At 40.3% G+C, this 14,132-nt stretch overlaps 1 long non-coding RNA gene across 1 annotated transcript; it reads left to right on the forward strand.

Moving 5' to 3' along the window:
- The first annotated feature begins 3,192 nt into the window (after positions 1-3,192).
- On the forward strand, positions 3,193-11,584 carry LOC132507739 (uncharacterized). The gene is made up of 3 exons (XR_009536280.1): positions 3,193-3,263; positions 4,155-4,289; positions 11,501-11,584. It is a non-coding gene; the product is annotated as an uncharacterized LOC132507739 (long non-coding RNA).
- The last annotated feature ends 2,548 nt before the right edge of the window (positions 11,585-14,132 follow it).

Here is a 14,132-nt window from a genome sequence, read left to right on the forward strand (position 1 = left end):
CTCAGAGTGTTTGGGGAGCAAGGAGGAGGCTGGAGTGAGACAGAGGCTAAAAGGAAAGGTGGCGAGTGGACCTGGGGGATGTCAGGCTTGCAGAGTTCAGGGCAAGATGCTTGGATTTTGTTCCAAGTGAGATGAGAAGCCATTGCTGTGAGTCTGCAGGGAGTACTTTGTGTTTTTAAAGGTTTACTCAATTGGCTGCTGCATGAAAGTGGTCTACAGAGGTGCCCAGGTTGGAAGAATAAGGTCAGTGAGGAGAGAGCAGCTGTCATCCAGGGAAGCATTTTTGAAGCCTGGACCAGGCTAGTGGTGGTGGAAATGAGGGAAATGAGGATGGAGGATCATAATTGAGGGAGGGTAACAACAGGACACAAGAGCAAGACAAAGAAAGAGATGGGATTTCTCTCTGAAATGGGGAGTCCATAGAGTTTACGGAGAGGAGAGACATGACTGGCTAATCAAATTAGACTCCGTGCTCACAAGATTTTCCAGCCTGTGGTTCAAGCTGGGTTTCTATTATGGAAAGACCATTGTTTTCTTCCTATAAAGGGGGTTAATAGACTGTAACACCAGCTTAATTATACCTGTTTCCTAGACCACTTCTTTAGTTTAATATTTACTCAGCTTAGCATTTATCATTATCTCAGTATAGGGTGAGGCCATTGAAAAAAAATCCCTGAATGTAAACTTTCAATAGTTTAAACCTTCCATTAAAAACAGGCCAGTCTTTCATCACGTATCTTGGGGAAAGGAAATAAAAAGGCTGCAAGCCTTCCAAGGTCTCTGATTATTGCTTCCCTTCAGTTTCTGTGGAATTCATAGTATTAGTAACAACAATGTGATAATTACAACTACTTTTTTTTTTTTGAACACCCACTAAGTACCAGGTTTTTTATGTGATTTTAGTTTTAATCCCAATTAAAATCCTATAGCTAGGTGTACCTGTCCTTATCTAACAGATGAGGGGAAAAGTGGCCCAGGCTGGTTAAGTAACACATCCAAGATAATGCAGATGGTATGTTAGTTTCCTATTTGTGGCTATGATCAATTACCACAAACTGGATGACTTAAAACAATGCACATTTATTCGCTTACAGTTCTGGAGGCCAGAAGTCCCAAATCAAGGTGTCAGGGGGCCGCGAGACTCCAGATGCGCTCGGGGAGAGTCTGTCCTTGCAGCTGTTCCAGCTTCCGGAGGCTTTAAGTGTCCTTGGCTTGTGGTTGCAAAACTCCAGTCTCTGCCTTTTCTCCTTTTTCTCCCTGTGTCTTCTCTGTGTGTCTCTTACAAGGACTCTTGTCATGGGATAGAAGGCCCCATCCATATAGCCCATGATGATCTCATCTTGATGTTCTTGACATAATTACATCTGCAAAGACCCCTTTTCCAGATAAGGTCATATTCATAGATCCTAGAGCTTAGAACAGGGACATTTCATTCTGGGGGGAGGAGGGCACCGTTTAACCCATTACTGGTTACTTGTACAAGTAACTTGTAACAAGCTGGTTACTTGTAAGGGTCAGGGCCTTCCCCCTGTAGTACAGAGCCTCGTTCACACTAAGTTTGCATCATAAAAGTAGATTTGCCCGGGGCTTCCCTGGTGGCGCAGTGGTTGAGAGTCCGCCTGCCGATGCAGGGGACACGGGTTCGTGCCCCGGTCTGGGAAGATCCCACATGCCGCGGAGCAGCTGGGCCCGTGAGCCATGGCCGCTGGGCCTGCGCGTCCGGAGCCTGTGCTCTGCAACGGGAGAGGCCACAGCGGTGAGAGGCCCGCGTACCGCAAAAAAAAAAAAAAAAAAAAGTAGATGTGCCTTTATAGCCTCAGTCATTCTTACAGCCTGTTTTCAGTGACTCTGGACTAAGAGTCAAAGGATTTTTTCCATCTAAAATAAACTTAGCAGCATAATACAGTGAAAGTTATAATTATAGGTTTCACAAAGGGAGAAGACTTCAAAATGATGTCAGGTATTTTAAGAACATTCTCTTGTTAAAAGATGCTGGTCTTGCTAACTCTAATTATAAAGGAGGGCAAATAATGTCAAAATATATCTTGGGAGTTTTCGGTGCAACAAAAAAATAAGCGTTAACAACTAAATGGCAACTAACATCTGGACGGATTGCTGGTACAGCCTCTTCCTTTCCTTTTTTTTTTTTTCTGGTGTTAATTAAAAGTTAGTTGAACCATTAGGAAGTTAGGCCAAATTTTTAATCCTTAACAACTTCCCAACCTTTCCCCTCAATCATGTTTAATCTTAAGTCTAAAGAAAACCCGCAACAACTGGGTCTGCATCACAGAGTGAGGCAGAGAGCAAATGAGTCACTTTCTAACGTGACAGGGCATCCGAGCAAACCAAACGCTCTTGGTTGAGGGGAATTTCGGGCAGTCGACTGCACAAAGCTGGCTGGATCAATTTGTCTGTAGTGTGACTGGTAATCTTTAAGACAGTTGATTAGTTGGCCATTAGTTGCTTGCTCTGCAATGCTTCTCTCTCTCTCTCTCTCTCTCAGGAATGTGAATGGATCTGTCTTGGATGATGGATGGGGCTGGAATCCCCAGGCAATGAAGAACCATCCTCCTCCCGTCCATGGCAAGAATGTTGGCATCCCCAGCTCTCAGCTCATGTTTAAATGAGAAATGAAGAAAAGGCACTGAGCACAGCTGAGGGGAACCTGAACTCTTGACTTGAGCGACCTCCAAACCCAATGGTCTAAATTGGATCCTGATGGGAAAAAATACATACACACACACATCAGTATGTATGTATATTGTTATAAAATATGTTAGAGGGTAAGAGGATATTTGGACAATGTAAAAAATTAGAAAGAAGTATGGTTCCTTGACCATACTATTTGCTCAGTTTTATAGTCTGTTTTTAAAAATGTAACATTATAAGCATCTTTTAAAAAATGTTGCTGGATAATCCTGAGACATTATTTAATTCTGCAGAGGAGTTACGCTATAATTTAACCTACCTCAGCATAATATGTTGGTTATGTGGATTGCTTGCTCTGCTTTGCTCTTTAAGTAATGCTGGCAAGAACATCTTTGTGCCTGAAGACTTAAAAAAAAATCTATCTATCTATCTATCTATCTATCTATCTTTCTATTATCTATCTATCTATTCTAGATGAAGAATGTCGCCTGCCATGTCAGTAAACAAAGGATGTTGCAGCCCTCAAGCCATCAGCCACTGCAGCTGCCCCCAGCTGTGCACACTGAGGGGATTCGAGATGGAGAAAGACAGGATGCTGGCCCTAGATAGTAAAGGTACGTATCAAAGGAATGATTTAAACAAGCCCAGACTCATGCATCTTTCCATACATAGATAAGCACTAAATTCATTAACTAGAGATATCTGGTTTTCTTTAATTAACAGTAATCGTTTGATGTTCTGACTACTTCTTTGTTTTCGTTTTTTTGCAAAAACTCCTATATATCCTGGCTCCCCTCTTCCCTCTCTGGAGCAGTCCCTCAGAGCTGCCTGAGAGGCTGTCTCCTGGGCTTAAGTCCTCAGCAAGTCCACTGAATAAAACATAATTCTCATCGTTCAGGTTGTGCATTTTTTTTCAGTCAACACTCTTATCTATCCATCCATCTATCCATTATCTATCCATCCACTTATCCTTTATCAATCTATCCATCCATCCACCCATCTATTCATCTCCTATCTATCTATCCATCTCCTATCTATCTATCCATACATTCAATCATCAATCCATTATCTACCCATCTATTTATCTGTTGCCTGTCCATGTCTGTCTATCTATCTATCTATCTATCATCTATCTATCATATATCTATCTATTTTTCTAGAGCAGATTCCCAGGTCAAAGGGGGGGCAAATCAACCTTTTAGGGCCAATTAAATAGAGCTGGGTCTCCATCCCTCTCTCTTTCTCCCTTCTTCTCTTCCTTTTTTTCTTCCTTCTCTCCCTGTGTCCCTTCTTCCTTCCTTTATTCCCCACTTTACAAATTACTGAGACAACAATCTCTCCCCAGTAATCCTGGAGCATTGGCTGTTAGGAACTTCTAAGGGATGAATATAAAAATCAGGAGAAGGATGTATTTTTCTGCATCAACACCCACAGACTTATGAATACAAATGATACAAAGAGTCTTAGAGTTGGAACTAGCTCTGTGCTATTTTTTCCTTTTTCAGATGTGGAAAGTGAAGACAGACAGGTGAAGAAATGTTTCTTAGGGCACCTGGACCTGGACTCACAACCCCAGCCCAGTATCCTCCCTTCCTGAGGGCTGCCTCTAACCCAGGCGGTTACTCTGCTTTGTGCTTTAGGTGCACCGACATATTTATTCTTCCTAAAGACTCTGTGATAGAGATTCTGTTATACCCACTTTACAGCGAGGAAACTGAGTAACATGGAGGTTAAGTCAAATCACTTGCCTTCATCCCTCTCGGGTCTCTCTGGACTCCTGTGACTGACAGATGGAGCTGTCTGCACTGAGCTCGTGGGACATCCTCTCTCATCCCGGCTGTGCTTGTTGCAGCAGCAGGATGTAGGAGGAGGAGAGGATGTGTTCCCTGCCTTACACGGGGTAGCATCTTATTTTGCAGGAATAGGACATCAAACTTGGAAAATAGCTTTGATACAATACTAAAGTCAGGCCAGGACCAAATACACTAGCAATGGAGGGGAGGCTATTATTTACAGAAGCTTTGCTTCTTTTCTCACTTAATCCTCACAATAACTTTTATGGCCATTCTGCAGATGAGAAAACTGAGGCTCTGTGGACCGTGGCAGAGCTGGTACTCATTCATGTGAGATCTATCTGGCTCTAAAGTCCAGGGTCCTTCAGTTACAGAATTCTTCATTCACCCATTCATTTATTCTAAAGTTTTATTTATTTATGTATTTAATTACTTATTTATTTGGAATGAACACACTAACATGGATCAGGAGCTACACTAAGAGCTGAGGATACAGAGATAAATTTACAAAAAAGTTCCTGATATCATGAAACTCACATTCTAAGAGGGAAGACAGACAATAAACAGAGAGATGAATACATATTTAATTTCACAGAGTGGGGATGCTTCAGAGGAAAATAAAGCAAGGAGGCTCCAGAGCAAGGAGGCAGAGAATGAGGACTCTTCTGATACAAGGACACCATGGGGAAACATCTAGAAACACTGCCGATGAAGTGGTGTGTGCAAGGTATTCTCAGATCTTGAGTTTCATGGCTCAGTATAACTATGGAAAAATTCACGGGCAGACATAGAAGCTGACGTTTTGATTTGTAAACATTTTCATAAAAATACATAAATATATTAAATCACCCAAACAACTTCCATATTCTATCACCAAGAATTCGTAAAGGACACTTTAACACCCCACCTCAAGTGTCAATATATTTCACTTCATGAAAAATTAACTTCACTGAACTTATTTTTCTCATTTTGTTGCACATGGGGGAATACTCAATCGTGAACTACTGTTTAAAAACCACTAATTCTGCCCATAGGTGTTCTGAGCTCAGAAGAGAGTCTGAAATTGCTTCCTAGTAGTTTAGTGATAGTGGTAGTATTAGCTAATATTTATGGCATTCTTTTAATGTTCTAAGTGATGTGCCAAAACTCTTCATTCACAATTGAGTTGAATTCTCGCAGCCACCCCGTAAGCTGGGCGCATGGGCTAAGTACTACATCTTTTTTTCTGGTGGAGAAACTGAGACTTTAACAGGTGTGGTAGATTCCCAAAGGCATAGCTGATAAGTTGGAGAACAAGATTCAAGCCCAAATTCAAGCGAGAGACAATCCTATTGAACAAAGGAGGGATTTAAACTTGGGCTCTGCTGAGTGCAGCGAGAGGATAGAAGTACATGTTTGGTATCGTGTTGCCGCTGTAGCTTTTGGTAGATTGAGGATAGGCCATATATTTCTTTTGCATTCTGCCATAGGGGATAACTCTTGTTTAGCCTTTCCAGTGCCCATTCCCCCTATTTCTAGTAATAGCATCGTTATTTCACTTTGGGGGCTACCTCATCCTAATGACTATACTTTTGGTGAGACTATCACTCATGGTGCGCACTCTCCCCTGGCCAAGGAGTGGGCAGGTGACATGAGTAAGGCCATTCAGAGTCTTGCCGTGGAGGTTGACGGTTGAGCAGAGGAACACAATTGCTGAAAACAGATGGTGTTGAAGGATCGCAAACCAGAGCCCTCTCTGGAGAAGAGACTGTTCCTTAGTCCTTACTTCCTGAATTCAAGGAACTGCTTTGATCCACGTCTGCTTCTTTTTAGTTCTTTTTTTTCTTACACTCATCTTTTTTTTCTTTTTTAACATCTTTACTGGAGTATAATTACTTTACAATGGTGTGTTAGTTTCTGCTTTATAACAAAGTGAATCTGCTATACATATACATATATCCCCATATCCCCTCCCTCTTGCATCTCCCTCCAACCCTTCCGATCCCACCGCTCTACATGGTCACAAAGCACTGAGCTGATCTCCCTGTGCTATCTATTATAGTGTGCTGCTTCCCACTAGCTATCTATTTTAAATTTGGTAGTGTATATACGTCCATGACACTCTCTCACTTCGTCCCAACTTCCCCTTCCCCTGCCTGTGTCATCAAGTCCATTTTCTATGTCTGCGTCTTTATTCCTGTCTTGCGTGTAAGTTCTTCAGGACATTTTGTTTTGTTTTTTTTTTTAGATTCCATATATATGTGTTAGCATACGGTATTTGTTTTTCTCTTTCTGACTTACTTCACTCTATATGAAAGACTCTAGATCCATCCACCTCAGCACAAATAACTCAATTTCATTTCTTTTTATGGTGAGTAATATTCCATTGTGTACATGTGCCACATCTTCTTTATCCATTCATCTGTTGATGGACACTTAGGTGGCTTCCGTGTCCTGGCTACCGTAAATAGTGCTACAATGAACATTGTGGTACATGACTGTTTTTGAATTATGGTTTTCTCAGGGTATATGCCCAATAGTGGGATTGCTGGGTCGTATGGTAATTCTATTTTTAGTTTTTTAGGGAACTGCTATACTGTTCTCCATAGTGGCTGAACCAATTCACATTCCCACCAACAGTGCAAGAGGGTTCCCTCTTCTCCACACCCTCTCCAGCATTTATTGTTTGTAGATTGTTTGATGATAGCCATTCTGACTGGTTTGAGGTGATACCTTACTGTAGTTTTGATTTGCATTTCTCTAATGATTAGTGATGTTGAGCATCCTTTCATGTGTTTGTTGGCAATCTGTATATCTTCTTTGGAGAAATGTCTATTTAGGTCCTCTGCCCATTTTTGGATTGGATTGTTTGTTTTTTTGATATTGAGCTGCATGAGCGACTTGTATATTTTGGAAATTAATCCTTTGTCAGTTGCTTCGTTTGCAAATATTTTCTCCCATTCTGAGGGTTGTCTTTTGGTCTTGTTTATGGTTTCCTTGGCTGTGCAAAACCTTTTAAGTTTCATTAGGTCCCATTTTGTTTATTTTTGTTTTTATTTACATTTCTCTAGGACGTGGGTCAAGTAGGATCTTGCTGTGATTTATGTCATAGAGTGTTCTGCCTATGTTTTCCTCTAAGAGTTTTATAGTGTCTGGCCTTACATTTAGGTCTTTAATCCATTTTCAGTTTATTTTTGTGTATGGTGTTCGGGAGTGTTCTAATTTCATTCTTTTACATGTAGCTGTCCAGTTTTCCCAGCACCACTTATTGAAGAGGCTGTCTTTTCTCCATTGTATGTTCTTGCCTCCTTTATCAAAGATAAGGTGACCATATGTGCATGGGTTTATCTCTGGGCTTTCTATCCTGTTCCATTGATCTGTATTTCTGTTTTAGTGACAGTACCATACTGTCTTGATTACTGTTGCTTTGTAGTATAGTCTGAAGTCAGGGAACCTGATTCCTCCAGCTCCGTTTTTCTTTCTCAAGATTGCTTTGGCTATTTGGGGTCTTTTGTGATTCCATACAAATTGAGACATTTTTTGTTCTAGTTCTGTGAAAAATGCCATTGGTAGTTTGATGGCGATTGGACTGAATCTTTAGATTGCTTTGGGTAGTATAGTCATTTTCACAATGTTATTCTTCCAATCCAATAACACGGTATATCTCTTCATGTGTTTGTATCATCTTTAATTTCTTTCATCAGTGTCTTATAGTTTTCTGCATACAGGTCTTTTGTTTCCTTAGGTAATTTTATTCCTAGGTATTTTATTCTTTTTGTTGCAGTGGTAAATGGGAGTGTTTCCTTAATTTCTCTTTCAGATTTTCATCATTAGTGTATAGGAATGCCAGAGATTTCTGTGCATTAATTTTGTATGCTGCTACTTTACCAGATTCATTGATTAGCTCTAGTAGTTTTCTGGTAGCACCTTTAGGATTCTCTATGTATAGTATCATGTCATCTGCCAACAGTGACAGTTTTACTTCTTCTTTTCTGATTTGTATTCCTTTATCTCTTTTTCTTCTCTGATTGCTTTGGCTATTATGTTGAATAATAGTGGTGAGAGTAGGCAACCTTGTCTTGTTCCTGATCTTAGTGGAAATACTTTCAGTTTTTCACCATTGAGAATGATGTTGGCTGTGGATTTGTCATATATGGCCTTTATTATGTTGAGGTAAGTTCCCTCTATGCCTACTTTCTGGAGGGTTTTTATCATAAATAGGTGTTGAATTTTGTCAAAAGGTTTTTCTGCATCTATTGAGATCATCATATGATTTTACTCCTTCAATTTGTTAATATGGTCTATCACATTGATTGGTGTATATTGAAGAATCCTTGCATTCCTGGGATAAACCCCACTTGATGATGGTGTATGATCCTTTTAATGTGCTGTTGGATTCTGTTTCCTAGTATTTTGTTGAGGATTTTTGCATCTATGTTCATTGCGGTGATATTGGCCTGTAGTTTTCTTTCTTTGTGACATCTTTGTCTGGTTTTGGTATCAGGGTGATGGTGGCCTCGTAGAATGAGTTTGGGAGTGTTCCTCCCTCTGCTACATTTTGGAAGAGTTTGAGAAGGATAGCTGTTAGCTCATCTCTAAATGTTTGGTAGAATTCGCCTGTGAAGCCATCTGGTCCTGGGCTTCTGTTTGTTGGAAGATTTTTAATCACAGTCTCAATTTCAGTGGTTGTGATTGGTCTGTTTATATCTTCTATATTTTCCTGGTTCAGTCTCAGAAGGTTGTGCTCTTCTAAGAATTTGTCTATTTCTTCCAGGTTGTCCATTTTATTGGCATATAGTTGTTTGTAATAATCTCTCATGATCCTTTGTATTTCTGTAGTGTCAGTTTTTACTTCTCCTTCTTCATTTCTAATTCTATTGATTTGAGTCTTCTCCCTTTTTTCTTGTTGAGTCTAGCTAATGGTTTATCAATTTTGTTTATCTTCTCAAAGAATCAGCTTTTAGTTTTATTGATCTTTGTTATCATTTCCTTCATTTCTTTTTCATTTATTTCTGATCTGATCTTTATGATTTCTTTCCTTCTGCTAACTTTGGGGGTTTTTTTCTTCTTTTTTCTCTAATTGCTTTAGGTGTAAGGTTAGGTTGTTTATTTGAGATATTTCTTGTTTCTTGAGGAAGGATTGTATTGCTATAAACTTCCCTCTTAGAACTGCTTTTGCTGCATCCCATAGGTTTTGAGTCATTGTGTTTTCATTGTCATTTGTTTCTACGTATGTTTTGATTTCCTCTTTGATTTCTTCAGTGATCTCTTGGTTATTTAGTAGCACACTGTTTAGCCTCCATGTGTTTATATTTTTTATAATTTTTTTCCTGTAATTGATATCTAGTCTCATAGCGCGTTGTGGTCAGAAAAGATACTTGATACAATTTCAGTTTTCTTTTTTTTTTGCGGTACGCGGGCCTCTCACTGTTGTGGCTTCTCCCGTTGCAGAGCACAGGCTCCAGATGTGCAGGCTCAGTGGCCATGGCCCATGGGCCCAGCCACTCCGCAGCATGTGGGATCCGCCTGGACCGGGGCACGAACCCATGTCCCCTGCATCAGCAGGCGGACTCTCAACCACTGCACCACCAGGGAAGCCCGATTTCATTTTTCTTAAATTTACCAGGGCTTGATTTGTGACCCAAGATATGATCTATCCTTGAGAATGTTCCATGAACACTTGAGAAGAAAGTGTATTCTATTGTTTTTCGATGGAATGTCCTATAAATATCAATTATGTCCATCTTGTTTAATGTTGGTGCATTTAATGTTGTCCCAGAGGTCACTGAGACTCTCCTCATTTCTTTTCATTCTTTTTCTTTATTCTTCTCTGCTGTAGTTATTTCCACTATGTTATTTTCCAGGTCACCTATCCGTTCCTCTGCCTCAGTTATTCTGCTATTGATTCCTTCTAGAGAGTTTTAAATTTCATTTACTGTGTTGTTCATCAATGTTTGTTTGCTCTTTAGTTCTTCTAGGTCCTTGTTAAACGTTTCTTGTATTTTCCCCATTCTATTTCCAAGATTTTGGATCATCTTTACTATCATTACTCTGAATTCTTTTTCATGTAGACTGCCTATTTCCTCTTCATTTGTTTGGTCTAGTTGTTTTTTACCTTGCTCCTTCATCTGCTGTGTATTTCTCTGTCTTATCATTTTGCTTAACTTACAGTGTTTGGGCTCTCCTTTTCACAGGCTGCAGTTTCATAGTTCCCATTGTTTTTGGTGTCTGCCCCCAGTGCATAAGGTTGGTTCAGTGGGTTGTGTAGCCTTCCTGGTCGAGGGGACTGGTGCCTGTTTTCTGGTGGATGAGGCTGGATATTTTCTTTCTGGTGGGCAGGACCGCCTCCGGTGGTGTGTTTTGGGGTGTCTGTGAACTTATTATGATTTTAGGAAGCCTCTCTGCTAATGGGTGGGGTTGTGTTCCTCTCTTGCTAGTTGTTTGGCATAGGGTGTCCAGCACTGGAGCTTGCTGGTCATTGAGTGGAGCTGGGTTTTAGGGTTGAGATGGAGATCTCTGGGAGAGCTACACTGATTGATATTATGAGGGACCGGGAGGTCTCTGGTGGACCAGTGTCCTGAACTTGGCTCTCCCACCTCAGAGGCTCAGACCTGACACCTGGCCAGAGCACCAAGACCCTGTCAGCTACATGGCTGAAACTTTACTTCCCAGAAGCTTGGGGTATTTTCTGAGAAGCCAGGAGATACCACAGAAATCATCTTGCCCTGGCTCTCCACAAAACTGTGAATCTGAGGTCAGATACTATGATTCAATAATTCTTATGCCTCATCTGGTGGTGCCTGGCGACACACTCCCAGTGCTGAAAGTCATGCCATCTGTGAGGCCACTTGCAGGCCTGCGTGAGACACCTGCCATTTTCCCCACATTAAAGCATTTTTAAGGCATCTTTCCACTTTAATTCAGTGTACCTACTGTAGTTGCCTTTTAATCTAGCAATTTCACTTGTAGGAATCTTTCCCTGAAGATACACAACCACAGATCCAGCACCACCTCGGAGCCGAGGAAGAAAACCTTGCACTCATCTTTATTCCTTCTAACAAATTTCTTTTTTGGCTTAGATTACACAGAGTCTGTCTCTGTTGCTTGCAACCCGGTGGCAGAGCCTGGAGATTGGAAACCCAGGCTCTTAAATCAGATGAACCTCTCTTCTTATCCCAATTCTGCTGTTTACTAAGTATGTGACATTGGACAAGCTGCTTAAACTTGCCAAGTATGTTTTCTTACCTATGAAATGGGGATAATAAAGGTATTGAAATAATGAGCCACTGCATGTAAATGATTTGCTTAGTAGGGTGCTTTTCTTATCAACTCCTTAATAAACATTAGCTGCTCTGGTGTACCTTGTCAAATCAAAGAGAAGTATGTTCTCCCCACTTCAATCCAGGGCCAGACAGTTTGTACAATATTAAATATAGATAGATAACAGAAAAAAATCACAAGAATGGAATTTTACAAAATTAGAACTAAGGATAAACTGAAAACAAACCAAAGCAGAAGAATATGGAGGATTTATTGGACTAGAGATTTTGCAGATTTCAGAGCATTAAGAACTCACAGAATCATATGATTCAGTGTCTTGATTTCAAGCATTTAAAAGATTCAATTCCCATTTTACAGCTGAGGTAACTGCTGACCTTTCATTCAATGAATATTTATTGAGAACCTGTTGTGAGTCTGGCATTGTGCTAGGTTCCTGGAATAAAGAGGAAAAAGATACAGCCAGGAGTGGAATCTGGGTTGCATCCAGAAACACAAGGATGCATGGATGCAACAAACATATCTGAATAATAGTAGGAATACTGGGTGGCCAACCAGGAAATCTGATTGGTACTAATGACCTCTGCTACCTAGGGCAACATTAAGCTACAGGGACAAGTAAAATCTCTAACATTTAAATGGTTTAGCATAAAGTTAGTTTTGTTTTGTTTTGCTTTTTCTCACAGAACTGTTCTGTACAGGTATTCTTGGTTAACAGGGAATGTTTGCCACTTGATGATTCAGTGATGTAGATTTCTTTCCCCATCTTGTGGAATCATCATCCTCAAGGGCCTCAGGAACCTCTGTGTCTAGTCAGGAAATGGAAGAAAGGGAGATTGGAAAAAGGCACAGCTGTTTCTTAACCTGAGATAGTTAAGGTGGCTGAAAAGCCTGGAAGTGACACTTCTGGCTTTCCCACTCAGTCCATTGATGTGATCCCATGGTCTCATTTGGATGCAGAGACAATGAGAAATGTGCTGTCCCCTTCCAGCAACAACTCTACAGTATGAAGGGGAGCAGAACCATAGCTGAAGATCCAGCCGTCTCTGCCCCTCTGAAGACAGAACTCTCTGAGCTTCAGTTCTTTAATATTAAAATGATGGCTTTGACCTCAAGATGACATATTCTATGGTTCTAAAAGTTTATGGAAGCTAAAAGATGTTGGGTCTTTATTTGACTCATCAAATTTCTGATCCCATTTATCCATCAACTTAGACACACACACACACATACATACACAGAGTTGAAAACAGAGGGAGTATTGAATCATTATACGTTAGTAGCTTGGTAATTCTTTGTAGTGTTTATCTAGTAATACTCTACATACCTTAGTTTAATACCACACACAGCATACCTTGAAAGGTAAACATTTTATGTTTACATATATTTGTGTGTATTGGGAGATGTATAAGTCCATCTTATCTCAGGAAATTCTGGCTTTATTCATCGTGAGGAGCAAACTAGTCTGATACTGTGGCTATCATTGAAACTGTGAGCTTTGAATCTGAGATTAATTTTTTTCTCTTTCTTCTCCTGCCTCTCATTCTCCTTTTTACCCTCCTGTTTCTCCTCTTCTCTCATTTTTCATTTTCTTGAGCAGCTGAAGAGACACCTAAAATGAACTGACTCCATGAGGGTTAGTTCACACAACGTAAATCAGGAGCTAGGAATTTAAATGTGACTCTACGAGTATGCAAATTAGCCTAGGCTTCATATCACGCCAAACAACTGCCAAGAAAATTAAAGGGAAATTAAATCTTACTCCAGCTTTTCCCTGCATTTGTACTTTTGTGGACTTGAACTGACTATTTTGTTACCAGAGTTTCTGTGCTAAGTGGACTTGACCTCCGTATTCTGCCAATAGTTTCCAGCCATGGTTTGTATAAACATTGCATTTATCCCATGTGTTAATTCACTTCAAACTTGAACTCAAAATTGTGATGGCAAGCAGTCATTTTCTCCTTTGTCAGCTGTTTCAATCAATCATTGACTCAAAGGTTGGAAATAGAGCGGACAATACTACCTCTGAGATCCTATCTATCTATCTATTCACTAGGATTGTTTTAAATAATAATGTATTGATATCATGGCTTGGTAAAAATCTGCAAATCAATCTCCTTCTCCCTCCCATGGCCATGCCTACTAGGGACAAGTCTCTGTAGACACTAGGCAATTAAGCAGTAATATGTCAGTTCTCTTTCCAGTAGTGGAGATAGAGATGCAAAAATGATGTAGGCAATAGTTAAGGAACCTCCAAGATCACATTGCTTAGAACTTACAAAGCCAGGATTTCACACTGAGACAAAATGATGATGTGGAGGTGACCACTGACAGGCAGAGGGGCAGCAAGTCCTTGTCCCTAAAGTAGGACTCCTCTGTTGGAATCACATAACATAACATGAACATCTCATCTTGGGAAGGCTTCTGAATCCA

The sequence above is a fragment of the Lagenorhynchus albirostris genome, chromosome 17 (genome assembly GCF_949774975.1).
Source record: "Lagenorhynchus albirostris chromosome 17, mLagAlb1.1, whole genome shotgun sequence".
Lineage (NCBI taxonomy): Eukaryota > Metazoa > Chordata > Mammalia > Artiodactyla > Delphinidae > Lagenorhynchus > Lagenorhynchus albirostris.